Source organism: Hyla sarda, chromosome 13, assembly GCF_029499605.1.
Source record: "Hyla sarda isolate aHylSar1 chromosome 13, aHylSar1.hap1, whole genome shotgun sequence".
Taxonomy (NCBI): domain Eukaryota; kingdom Metazoa; phylum Chordata; class Amphibia; order Anura; family Hylidae; genus Hyla; species Hyla sarda.
The window spans coordinates 9,159,593-9,172,618 of NC_079201.1; the positions used below are offsets into that span (position 1 = coordinate 9,159,593).

Consider the following 13,026-nt stretch of genomic DNA (forward strand, 5'->3'; position numbering starts at 1 on the left):
AGTAATATACATTTGTTAAAAATTGTGCATACTTTTTGGGAGCAAAAATGCTGTCTTGTGTCCCTGCCTGGAGCCCTGCTTGTCTTCAGTATACAGAGCCCCGCTTGTCCTCGGTGTGCAGAGCCCCGCTTGTCCTCGGTGTGCAGAGCCCCGCTTGTCCTCGGTGTGCAGAGCCCCGCTTGTCCTCGGTGTGCAGAGCCCCGCTTGTCTTCGGTGTGCAGAGCCCCGCTTGTCTTCGGTGTGCAGAGCCCCGCTTGTCCTCGGTGTGCAGAGCCCCGCTTGTCCTCGGTGTGCAGAGCCCCGCTTGTCCTCGGTGTGCAGAGCCCCGCTTGTCTTCGGTGTGCAGAGCCCCGCTTGTCTTCGGTGTGCAGAGCCCCGCTTGTCCTCGGTGTACAGAGCCCCGCTTGTCTTCAGTATAAAGAGCCCCGCTTGTCCTCGCCGCGCAGAGCGCCGCTTGTCCTCGCCGCGCAGAGCCCCGCATGTCCTCGCCGCGCAGAGCCCCGCTTGTCCTCGGCGCGCAGAGCCCCGCTTGTCCTCAGAGAGACACACAAACAATAGCTGCAGGGACAAGACAGTGTTCTGCACAGTGGAGGGACCTCTAGTGGTTTGAGTTTTGAGCATTTTATTTATTTTTATTTTTTTACCCCAAAATATACACTTTTTTTTTTGTTTTTGTTTTTACCATTGTATATTACAAATATACATATAATGGTATTATCTACATTATATGAAAAGTTTTTAGTATATCAAACGACAGTGCCTGTTTAAACTACGATTCTACTGAAACGCCCAAGTGTACCAGAGTAAGGCTGCATTCACGCTATTTTTATGTTATAAGGGGGCCGGATCTGGCTGGAAAATGTGCAAACCGGGCGCTCCCGTAACCCAGCCGGACCCTGCCCCGCATCTCATTCATTTGATTGAGCCTACGGATAGTGACTCTGGTCGGCTCATTTTTTCCCTGTATCCGGTTTTGTGACCGGACTTTTCAGTCCAGTCACAAAACCAGATACGGGGTTCCCTTTTTAAAGGCACGTCACTGCCATCCCTTTAGATCAGTGTTTCCCAACCAGGGTGCCTCCAGCTGTTGCAAAACTACAACTCCCAGCATGCTCAGACAGCTGATTTCTGTTCGGGCATGCTGGGGTTTTTAGTTTAGCAACAGTTGGAGGCACCCTGGTTGGGAAAGGCTGATCTAAGGTGTGCAGTTGTCTTAGATAGGCAGCTTTCTCCACTCTACACATGCACGCTCAGTTAGGCTAAGTGTGCATGTATTGTGCAGTTAAGTAGGCCGCCGCCAGACATAGGACTGGACATGTTGAAATCCCACTGACTAATTCAGTGTTTCCCGAATAGGCTGCCTCCAGCTGTTGCAAAACTACAACTCCCAGCATGCCCAGACAGCCAAAAGCTGGAGGCATTCTGCTTTGGAAACGCCAGACAACCTCTGAGGTTAGGGGAGAGTAGGGAAGCTACCATGAGATCAGTGGTCTCCAAGCTATGGCCCTCCAGATGTTGCAAAACTACAATTCCCAGCATGCCCAGACAGGTGGTTCCCTGGCAGCTTCCGCTGGCCTTCATTGATTGATCTTCTCTTGTGTCTAGGGCCCCTTGTCCCTGTCCCATGTGCAATTACCATCTTTTGTCAGCAGGGGCCACTCTAAAGCTTTATTTCTTCTTAGGCTTCGTGCTTCTAGAACACTTGTAGATGCTGCATTATGTTAGGGCGTCTCCGGCCATGCTGGGAGTTGTAGTGTTGCAACAGCTGGAGGTGCACTGATTGAGTTACACTGACCTAGGATGTCCGGGCATGCTGGGAGTTAGTTTTGCAACAGCTGGAGGCACCCTGGCTGGGTAACACTGATCCTTGATGTCCGGCCATGCTGGGAGTTGTAGTGTTGCAACAGCTGGAGGTAAACTGGTTGGGTTACACTGACCTAGGATGTCCGGGCATGCTGGGAGTTAGTTTTGCAACAGCTGGAGGTACCCTGGTTGGGAAAGGCTGATCTAAGGTGTGCAGTTGTCTTAGAAGAACACTTGTAGATGCTGCATTATTTTAGGGCGTCTCCGGCCATGCTGGGAGTTGTAGTGTTGCAACAGCTGGAGGTGCACTGATTGAGTTACACTGACCTAGGATGACTGGGCATGCTGGGAGCAATAGTATTGCAACAGCTGGAGGCACACTGTTAGGGAAATCTTTCCCATACTTCTGCCTTTATATATGTATGGGGTGGCCTGGCAGCTCCATATATTTTGATATCATTACATATGACTCCGGATTTCCTTTGGGTGGGGTCCCTCCTATTGAGTTGATGCATAGGGCTCGGCTGGCTGAAATGGCTCTGTGTGTAGGTTGTCTGCGCTGTCAGCTTCACCGATCGTGCGCCACAATACGTTACGTACATTAACAGCGCAAGCAATGTACACCGGGCCACTGTGTATCAGTCAATGGGAGCAGCGGGTGAGACGTCAGTGAGAGGGGTAACAGCCCTGGTGCATAGTGGACCATCAGGGGTAATTCATGTGACTGATGCACTTTAAAGGGGTATTCCAGGTAAAAACTTTTTTTATATATATAAATCAACTGGCTCCAGAAAGATAAACAGATTTGTAAATTACTTCTATTAAAAAATCTTAATCCTTTCAGTACTTATCAGCTGCTGAAGTACTTATCAGCTGCTGAAGTTGAGTTGTTCTTTTCTGTCTAAGTGCTCTCTGATGACACCTGTCTCAGGAACCGCCCAGTTTAGAAGCAAATCCCCATAGCAAACCTTTTCTACTCTGTACAGTTCCCGAGACAAGCAGAGATGTCAGCAGAGAGCACTGTTGTCAGACAGAAAACAACTCCACTTCAGCAGCTGATAATTATTGAAAGGATTAAGATTTTTTTATAGAAGCAATTTACAAATCTGTTTAACTTTCTGGAGCCAGTTGATATAAAAAAAATAAAAAAAAAAGCTGAAGCCAGCAAAAAAACAAGAAATATTATAAATTAGATCAATTTCTGGCTTTGGTTAAAACAAAAACTGCAGTGGTATAATCCTAAAAAATTCACCTTAAAGGGGTACTTCGGAGGGAAGAAAAAAAAATTTCAAATCAAATGGTGCCAGAAAGTTAAACAGATTTGTAAGTTATTTCTATATTTAAAAATCTTAATCCTTCAAGTACTTATTAGCTGCTGTATGCAGAGGAAGTTGTGTAATACTTTCCAGTCTGAGCACAGTGCTCTCTGCTGACACCTCTGTCCATGTCAGGAACTGTCTGAAGCAGAAGAGGTTTGCAATGGGGATTTGCTCCTACTTTGGACAGTTCCTGACCCAGACAGAGGTGTCAGCAAAGAGCACTGTGCTCACATCGAAAAGAACTACACAACTTCCTCTGGAGCATACAGCAGCTGATAAGTACTGGAAGGATTAAAAATTTTATATAGAAGAAATTTACAAATCTGTTAAACTTTATGGCACCAGTTGTTTTGTTTTTCCCCCCCCTCTGGAGTACCCCTTTAAGCTGTGTCAGTGCTGCTGATGTACTATGTGCATTATACATTCCATCTATATTATTGCAGTAGTGCATTATATATCCCATCTATAGTTTCAGTGTGATTTCATGGATAAGAAGCCGAGACGTGTATTTACACAGTGGGTTTCGTTCGCTGGATCGTGTCCCGGCCCTGGTTGCATCAACATTGTAGTATTTGTATTAATAGCGTTCTTGGGTCAGCGTGCCCTATAGGACCGTCCATGTGCAAGGACAGAACACGGAGTGTTAATTCAGCAGGTTTTTGATTTTTCAACTATTGGGCCTGGGGGGTCCACTGGGATTATTATAGAGGGGCTCATTCATCAAGTTTAAGGTGTTTCTTCCTCTAAAGCTGTGGTCTCCAAACTGTGGACCTCCAGCTGTTGCAAAATTACAACTTCCATCATGCTGGGAGTTGTAGTATTGCAACAGCTGGAGGCCCACTGGTTGTGAAACACTGAATTAAATCATCAGCCCAGTATGTGATGTGTTGTGATTGGCCAGAGAAGTAAGGGAGGAATTATCTGTGTGTGTACTTCTGGCATACAGCTTAGCTCTGGTGTTGTATGTGGGGAGTTGTAGTTTTGCAACATCTGGAAGTCCTTAGTCTGGAGACCACTGCCCTTAATCTTGTCAGATTACACAGTGACCCTGAGAATATTCTTTCTTCTGCTGACGACTGCTCTTAAAAATGAGCTTACAGTCTACCAGGTAGGAGCATGAGAGATATGAACATTAAAGGGTTACTATCATTTAACCCTTTTGGTATATTGCCCAGACTTGACAAAAGACTTACTACAGCATTGCGCTTGAATCACCGCCTGCCGCCAGATCCGACCTTTTCTCTGCCAAAAGGTTGGATTTGACTGACAGCTGGGAAGTGAGGTATGTGCTGCCACGAACCTCTACGACTTGTAACTAGAGATCACTGAGGGTCTCAGGAGTGAGACCCTGTGCAATCAAAACGTTTGACAATGTCTGAACAACATGTTAAAAGGTAATGAAAATGACAGAAAAGCTTAAGGGTCAATGTGCACTACAGGCGGGATAGTCTGACGGCAGCTCAGGTTGGCACAAGGTCCGCATGGACACACAGCGGAATGTTGGCGCGAAATTCCGCAGGAATATTCCCCACTGACAATCTGCTGCAATAGGGCTGCAGAGTGTACACGGCAGAATTTCCCGATTCTGGCATCCACTGAAAGAATAGACCTGTCCACTCTTTATGCGGATTCCGCTCGGAAATGCATTGCCGTCTATGAGACGGCACATTTCAGAACGGTCCTAGTGCCCACCGGATCATTCAAATGTGTTGAATGTCCGTCCGGGCGGACATTTTGCACATTTTGGCCGTGTTAACCCAGCTTAAAGGGGTTATCCAGGAAAAAAAAAATGTTTTTTTTTATATATCAACAGGATCCAGAAAGTTAAACAGATTTGTAAATTACTTCTATTAAAAAAAATCTTAATCCTTTCAATAATTAGCAGCTGCTGAAGTTGAGTTGTTGTTTTCTGTCTGGCAACAGTGCTCTCTGCTGGCATCTCTGCTTGTCTCGGGAACTGCACAGAGCAAAAGAGGTTTGCTATGGGGATTTGCTTCTAAACTGGGCGTTTCCCGAGACACGTGTCATCAGAGAGCACTTAGACAGAAAAGAACAACTCAACTTCAGCAGCTCATAAGTACTGAAAGGATTAAGATTTTTTAATAGAAGTAATTTACAAATCTGTTTAACTTTCTGGAGCCAGTTGATATATATGATACAAAGTTTTTTTTCCTGGATAACCCCTTTAAGATTCTACGCACACTACGGGCGGAGATTTTGAGAGTGTCTGGCGCACTGACATTGCCTCTCCCCATAGATGGCAATGTATTCCTCAGTGGAGGAATTTCAGTGGCGAGGCTGAAATTCCGTGTGCACTGCGCAGCAGAATGCCATTGACAGCACCGGAATTTTTAATGGGATTCCGCATGGAAACCCCGTAGTGTGCATGGGCCATAAGAAAACTCATGTCTGTTAAAAATAAAAAATAATAATAATAAAATAATAATAATAATTGAAGCTCGCGGCAGCCTCTGCGGGGAGACACTTGTTTGCTACCTACAAAACGTTTCCCTTTGACAAGTAGAAGGTTTAAGTGCCTAGAAGTATTCCGGAACAACTGCAGAGGAGGAACTTGAGCGCCGGGCTCCTGCACAGTCTGACATGGACGGAACTTCAGGAGATATTTTAACCCTGGAATTTCACACCCAACTGCAAACCCCGTTCCTTAGGGATCGGCTACACAAACATCTGTTTATAGGTCACAAATCTGTATATACAAACTGCTCCATCCCCCACCCCCCCCCCCCCGACCCTTTACTTGTCCCCCATTATTGAATCATAGGTTCAATAGAAACTTCTGCCCCAATCTAATAACTATTGGTCAAATAAGGTGGAAGAAGAAAGAAAAAATAACACTTAAATGGTCGCTGTCAGAATCAAAGCCTTTCTATATGTTGTACATCTTGGCAAAACATTAAAGGGGTACTCCGGTGGAAAAACATTTTTTCAACAGATTTGTGAATGACTTCTATTAAAAAATCTTAATCCTTCCAGTACTTATTAGCAGCTGTATACTCCAAAGGAAATTCTTTTCTTTTTTAATTCCTTTTTTGTGTTGTCCACAGTGCTCTCTGCTGACACCTCTGTCCATTTTAGGAACTGTCCAGAGCAGCATATGTTTGCTATGGGGATTTTCTCCTGCTCTGGACAGTTCCTTACATGGACAGAGGTGTCAGCAGAGAGCACTGTGGACAGACAGAAAAGGAATCCAAAAAGAAAAGAATTTCCTCTGTAATATACAGCAGCTGATAAGTACTGGAAGGATTAAGATTTTTTAATAGAAGTAATTTACAAATCTGTTTAACTTTCTGGAGCCAGTTGACTTAAAAAGACCTAAAAAAAAATGTTTACCATCGGAGTACCCCCTTTAAACTTTCTAAAATACTTAAAAAAAATAAAAAATGTATCTCCTTTTTATAGTAATCATGGCTTATAAAAAAGACCACTAGGGGTCCCCATACCATCCAGAATATAATCCTGTCCGGCTGCAGCATCATCTTTGTCCCAGCTGAAGCACAGACTGGGACAAAGTCCAGGAAGTGAGGGCGGGACTAGCTCACTCCTGTCCTATCAGACTGCAGCATGAAAACAGGGAGGAGGGGGTTACAGAGCAGCCTGCAGTGATTGGATGAAGAGATCCAGCACAGCAGACTCAGGGAGGAAGTGAATGTATGGTGAGTGAGGACGGGCTCAGTGCTTGCCTTGGACATGCCCCTTCATGAGCAGTGGATGTCAGAATGAGTGAGCAGAAGAACAGAGGTATTTGTGAGCCAAATACAGAAGCTAGACACATAAAAAAAACATTGAGGAACATATAGAAGCATTATTATTTTTTATTTATTGATTTATAAATGGGAAAAGGGGAGTGCTTTGGATTTTGATTAGTAGGGAAGGGGCTTTTATATATTTTAATAAACTTTTTATTTTCGTTTTTAAGTGTCTAGGTCAGGGTTTCTTAACCAGTGTGACTTTGGCTTTGGCTGTCCGGGCATGATGGGAGTTGTAGTTTTGCAACAGCTGGAGGCACACTGGTTGGGAGTACAATAACAGAAAGGCATGTAAATATGGGTATCATTTTAATCGCACTGACAATGCATTTCTTTTTTGGATTTCTCTTTAGTATACAGCCCCTAAAAAGTACTGGAAGGATTAAGATTTTTTTAATAGAAGTGATTTACAAATCTGTTTAACTTTCTGGCACCAGTTGATTTAAAAAAAAAAAAAAAAAAAAAAAAAGTTTTCCACGGGAGTGCCCCTTTAATATGTGTACCTGTTTACCTATAAATCCTTATCTAATACACAGGGTAGCACCTGTTCCTATGGCACACTCACTATTAGAGTAATTCAGATTATTGCCTATGAACTGGCTGGACTATATATAGTGGATTGGGAGACGGGTCCGTTCTACAAGGAGTCTTTTGTTTGGCCTCCACAAAGGGAAATGTGTTTGGTGAACAATGTCCTTGTGTCTTGTGCGCAGGGTTCTTATGCCATATATAGAGATTGCTACATTTCGGGATGATATTGCTGTCAGTCTTCATTTTTGGCACCTACCGCAAGAAAATACAGAAATAACATACTGTAGGTTAGTGGTTTCCAAACTGTGGACCTCCAGTTGTTGCAAAACTACAACTCCCAGCATGCCCGGACAGCCGTTGGCTGTCCGAGCCTGCTGGGAGTTGTAGTTTTGCAACAACAGGAGGCACCCTGGTGTAAATCATCAGCCCAGTAGATGATGTGTTGTGCTGTGATTGGCCAGAGAAGTAAGGGAGGAATTATCAATCTGTGTACTTCTGGCAAACAGCTTAGCTTTGGCGTTACTCTGGTGTCGGATAGGTTAGGGTTCCACTGCTGGGATCTGCTGAGGTGCTTGCGCATAGAATTGATCAGCATGATCAGTGCTCTGCTTATACAGGCTGCCTGTATTCTTTGATCGCCGATCAGACGGTACAGAGACAGATAGGGACCCTCTATCTGTCATCTCAACTTATCGGGACCCAGCGATTCAGCCTGTTTTGCAGAATAAGTATAGTTATATATCCATAGGAGGAGTAGTGCTAAGTAGTCATCATGCAGGATCAGTATAATTATACCACCGTATGAGGAGTAGTGCTAGGTAGTCATCATGCAGGATCAGTATAGTTATACCACCATAGGAGGAGTAGTGCTAGGTAGTCGTCATGCAGGATCAGTATAATTATACCACCGTATGAGGAGTAGTGCTAGGTAGTCATCATGCAGGATCAGTATAATTATACCACCGTATGAGGAGTAGTGCTAAGTAGTAGTCTTGCAGGATCAGTATAATTATACCACCATAGGAGGAGTAGTGCTAGGTAGTCATCATGCAGGATCAGTATAATTATACCACCGTATGAGGAGTAGTGCTAGGTAGTCATCATGCAGGATCAGTATAATTATACCACCATAGGAGGAATAGTGCTAGGTAGTCGTCATGCAGGATCAGTAGTTATCCCGCCATAGGAGGAGTAGTGCTAGGTAGTCGTCAGGCAGGATCAGTATAGTTATACCGCCATAGGAGTAGTGCTAGATAGTAGTCATGTAGGATCAGTATAGTTATACCGCCATAGGAGTAGTGCTAGATAGTAGTCATGCAGGATCAGTATAGTTATACCGCCATAGGAGTAGTGCTAGATAGTAGTCATGTAGGATCAGTATAGTTATACCGCCATAGGATTAGTGCTAGATAGTAATCATGTAGGATCAGTATAGTTATACCGCCATAGGAGTAGTGCTAGATAGTAGTCATGCAGGATCAGTATAGTTATACCGCCATAGGAGTAGTGCTAGATAGTAGTCATGTAGGATCAGTATAGTTATACCGCCATAGGAGTAGTGGTAGATAGTAGTCATGTAGGATCAGTATAGTTATACCGCCATAGGAGTAGTGCTAGATAGTAATCATGTAGGATCAGTATAGTTATACCGCCATAGGAGTAGTGCTAGATAGTAGTCATGTAGGATCAGTATAGTTATACCGCCATAGGAGTAGTGCTGGATAGTAGTCATGTAGGATCAGTATAGTTATACCGCCATAGGAGTAGTGCTAGATAGTAGTCATGCAGGATCAGTATAGTTATACCGCCATAGGAGTAGTGCTGGATAGTAGTCATGTAGGATCGGTATAGTTATACCGCCATAGGAGTAGTGCTAGATAGTAATCATGTAGGATCAGTATAGTTATACCGCCATAGGAGTAGTGCTAGATAGTAATCATGTAGGATCAGTATAGTTATACCGCCATAGGAGTAGTGCTAGATAGTAATCATGTAGGATCAGTATAGTTATACCGCCATAGGAGTAGTGCTAGATAGTAATCATGTAGGATCAGTATAGTTATACCGCCATAGGAGTAGTGCTAGATAGTAATCATGTAGGATCAGTATAGTTATACCGCCATAGGAGTAGTGCTGTATAGTAGTCATGTAGGATCAGTATAGTTATACCGCCATAGGAGTAGTGCTAGATAGTAGTCATGTAGGATCAGTATAGTTATACCGCCATAGGAGTAGTGCTAGATAGTAATCATGTAGGATCAGTATAGTTATACCGCCATAGGAGTAGTGCTAGATAGTAGTCATGCAGGATCAGTATAGTTATACCGCCATAGGAGTAGTGCTGGATAGTAGTCATGTAGGATCAGTATAGTTATACCGCCATAGGAGTAGTGCTAGATAGTAGTCATGTAGGATCAGTATAGTTATACCGCCATAGGAGTAGTGCTAGATAGTAGTCATGTAGGATCAGTATAGTTATACCGCCATAGGAGTAGTGCTAGATAGTAGTCATGCAGGATCAGTATAGTTATACCACCATAGGAGTAGAGCTAGATAGTAGTCATGCAGGATCAGTATAGTTATACCGCCATAGGAGTAGTGCTAGATAGTAGTCATGCAGGATCAGTATAGTTATACCACCATAGGAGTAGAGCTAGATAGTAGTCATGCAGGATCAGTATAGTTATACCGCCATAGGAGTAGTGCTAGGTAGTAGTCATGCAGGTTCAGTATAGTTATACCGCCATAGGAGTAGTGCTAGATAGTAGTCATGCAGGATCAGTATAGTTATACCGCCATAGGAGTAGAGCTAGATAGTAGCCATGCAGGATCAGTATAGTTATACCGCCATAGGAGTAGTGCTAGATAGTAGTCATGTAGGATCAGTATAATTATACCGCCATAGGAGTAGTGCTGGATAGTAGTCATGTAGGATCAGTATAGTTATACCGCCATAGGAGTAGTGCTAGATAGTAGTCATGTAGGATCAGTATAGTTATACCGCCATAGGAGTAGTGCTGGATAGTAGTCATGTAGGATCAGTATAATTATACCGCCATAGGAGTAGTGCTAGATAGTAGTCATGTAGGATCAGCATAGTTATACCGCCATAGGAGTAGTGCTAGGTAGTAGTCATGCAGGTTCAGTACTGACATACATATTATAGCAGTACTATATATACAAGTACTTATTGTTTAGGTGATCCAGTTCTCTGATCCAGGGGTGCAGTGGATACAGCCGCTCTACAACGTAAGAGAAGAGCAGTGTTATAACAGTCAGTAAATGGGATTACATGTATCACCGCCATCACCAAGTGTTTATTCAGATCCTTGGGTCAATCCCAAGTATTGTGCAGGAAGAGAGCTCTACCCATATGATCCCTGGCCTCTGTATGGTCATATATATAATTGGTATCAGCCTCCCCTGTAGTCACCTGGATCAGTGGACATAGTAGGTGACAGTGAAATTAGAGAAGTTATCTAGGAATTGGGAAAACAGCGCCACACCTGTCCTCAGGTTGAGTTTTGTCATGCAGCTCCGTTTCATGAAAGTGAATGGAGCCAAGTTGTAATACCACACACAACCTGAGGACAGGTGTGGCGCTGTTTTTGGAAGAAATCAGCTCTGTTTCTTTTCTATTCCTAGATATCCCCATTAAAACACCTGGGATCAGATTTAGAGAAAGAGTCGTCTCAAAGGGGAAAAAAAAAAGGCTTTGTATTAAAGGGGTACTCCACTGCTCAGCATTTGGAACAAACTGCTCCGAACACTGGAGCCAGTGCCAGGAGCTCGTGACATCATAGCCCCGCCCCCTCATTACATCATGCCACGCCCCCTCAATGCAAGTCTATGGGAGGGGGTGTGACGGCTGCCACGCCCCCTTCATAGACTTGCATTGAGGAGGCGGGGCGTGACGTAATGAGGGGGTGGGGCTATGACGTCAAGAGCTCCCGGCGTCGGCTCTAAGCTTTCGGAACATTTTGCTCCAAACGCTGAGCAGCAGAGTACCCCTTTAAAACACCTGGGATCAGATTTAAATAAAGAGTCATCTCAAGGGGAAAAAAATGCTTTGTATTAATGAGTATTTTTGTTTTTGTTTTGTATTTGGAAAACAAATATGGCCGTCAAAACTTTTTTGTCTCAGTCATCAGTTCCCGTAGACGACCATTAGAGGTCCCCAGAAGTCCTTCTCCTTCTTACCATCTCCTACTTATGGATGTACCTTGGAGAAATTCCAGGCATAGTCCATATACACTAGTCCCTCAAGTTACAATATTAATTGGTTCCAGGACGACCATTGTATGTTGAGACCAGAACTCTATGGAAACCTGGTAATTGGTTCTAAAGGCACCAAAATGTCATCCAAAAAATAGGAAAAAAGTGAGGATTAAAGATAAATAAGTAGATAACTAATATAGATAAAGCAAATCCTTATATATAAAAGGAAGAAAGATCTGCTGGGAGCTGTAATCACTGTCTATGTCAGTGTTTCCCAAGCAGGGAGCCTCCAGCTGTTGCAAAACTACAACTCCCAGCATGCCCGGACAGCCAAAGGCTGTCCGGGCATGATGGGAGTTGTAGTTTTGCAACAGTTGGAGGCACCCTGGTTGGGAAACACTGGTCTATGTAGAGGACAGGAGCTTCTTCAGGGTCCTGTACAGAATACACAATGTCCTAAAAATGTAACATGGAGTCGCCCTCACCTGGTGTCCAAAGGAGCAGATAACCCTGGTACAGGTAAAGAGTACAGAACATGTAATACTTCCCTGTACTGTAGGGGGCGCTACCAGACACCAGTCAGGGCATACACTTCAGTAATACAGGTAAAGAGTACAGAACATGTAATACCTCCCTGTACTGTAGGGGGCGCTACCAGACACCAGTCAGTACATACACTTCAGTAATACAGGTAAAGAGTACAGAACATGTAATACCTCCCTGTACTGTAGGAGGCGCTACCAGACACCAGTCAGTACATACACTTCAGTAATACAGGTAAAGAGTACAGAACATGTAATACCTCCCTGTACTGTAGAGGGCGCTACCAGATACCAGTCAGTGCATGCACTTCAGTAATACAGGTAAAGAGTACAGAACATGTAATACCTCCCTGTACTGTAGGGGGCGCTACCAGACACCAGTCAGTACATACACTTCAGTAATACAGGTAAAGAGTACAGAAGAACATGTAATACCTCCCTGTACTGTAGAGGGCGCTACCAGATACCAGTCAGTGCATGCACTTCAGTAATACAGGTAAAGAGTACAGAACATGTAATACCTCCCTGTACTGTAGGGGGCGCTACCAGACACCAGTCAGTACATACACTTCAGTAATACAAGTAAAGAGTAGTACAGAACATGTAATACCTCCCTGTACTGTAGGGGGCGCTACCAGACACCAGTCAGTGCATACACTTCAGTAATACAGGTAAAGAGTACAGAACACGTAATACCTCCCTGTACTGTAGGGGGCGCTACCAGACACCAGTCAGTACATACACTTCAGTAATACAGGTAAAGAGTACAGAACATGTAATACCTCCCTGTACTGTAGGGGGCACTACCAGACACCAGTCAGTGCATGCACTTCAGTAATACAGGTA

General features: G+C 44.0%; 1 protein-coding gene across 2 annotated transcripts in view; it reads right to left on the bottom strand.

Annotated features, from left to right (window-relative positions):
- MAFG (MAF bZIP transcription factor G) overlaps positions 1–13,026 on the bottom strand; it is a 61,767-nt gene that overhangs the window by 20,624 nt on the left and 28,117 nt on the right. The gene's annotated exons all lie outside the window — the stretch shown is intronic.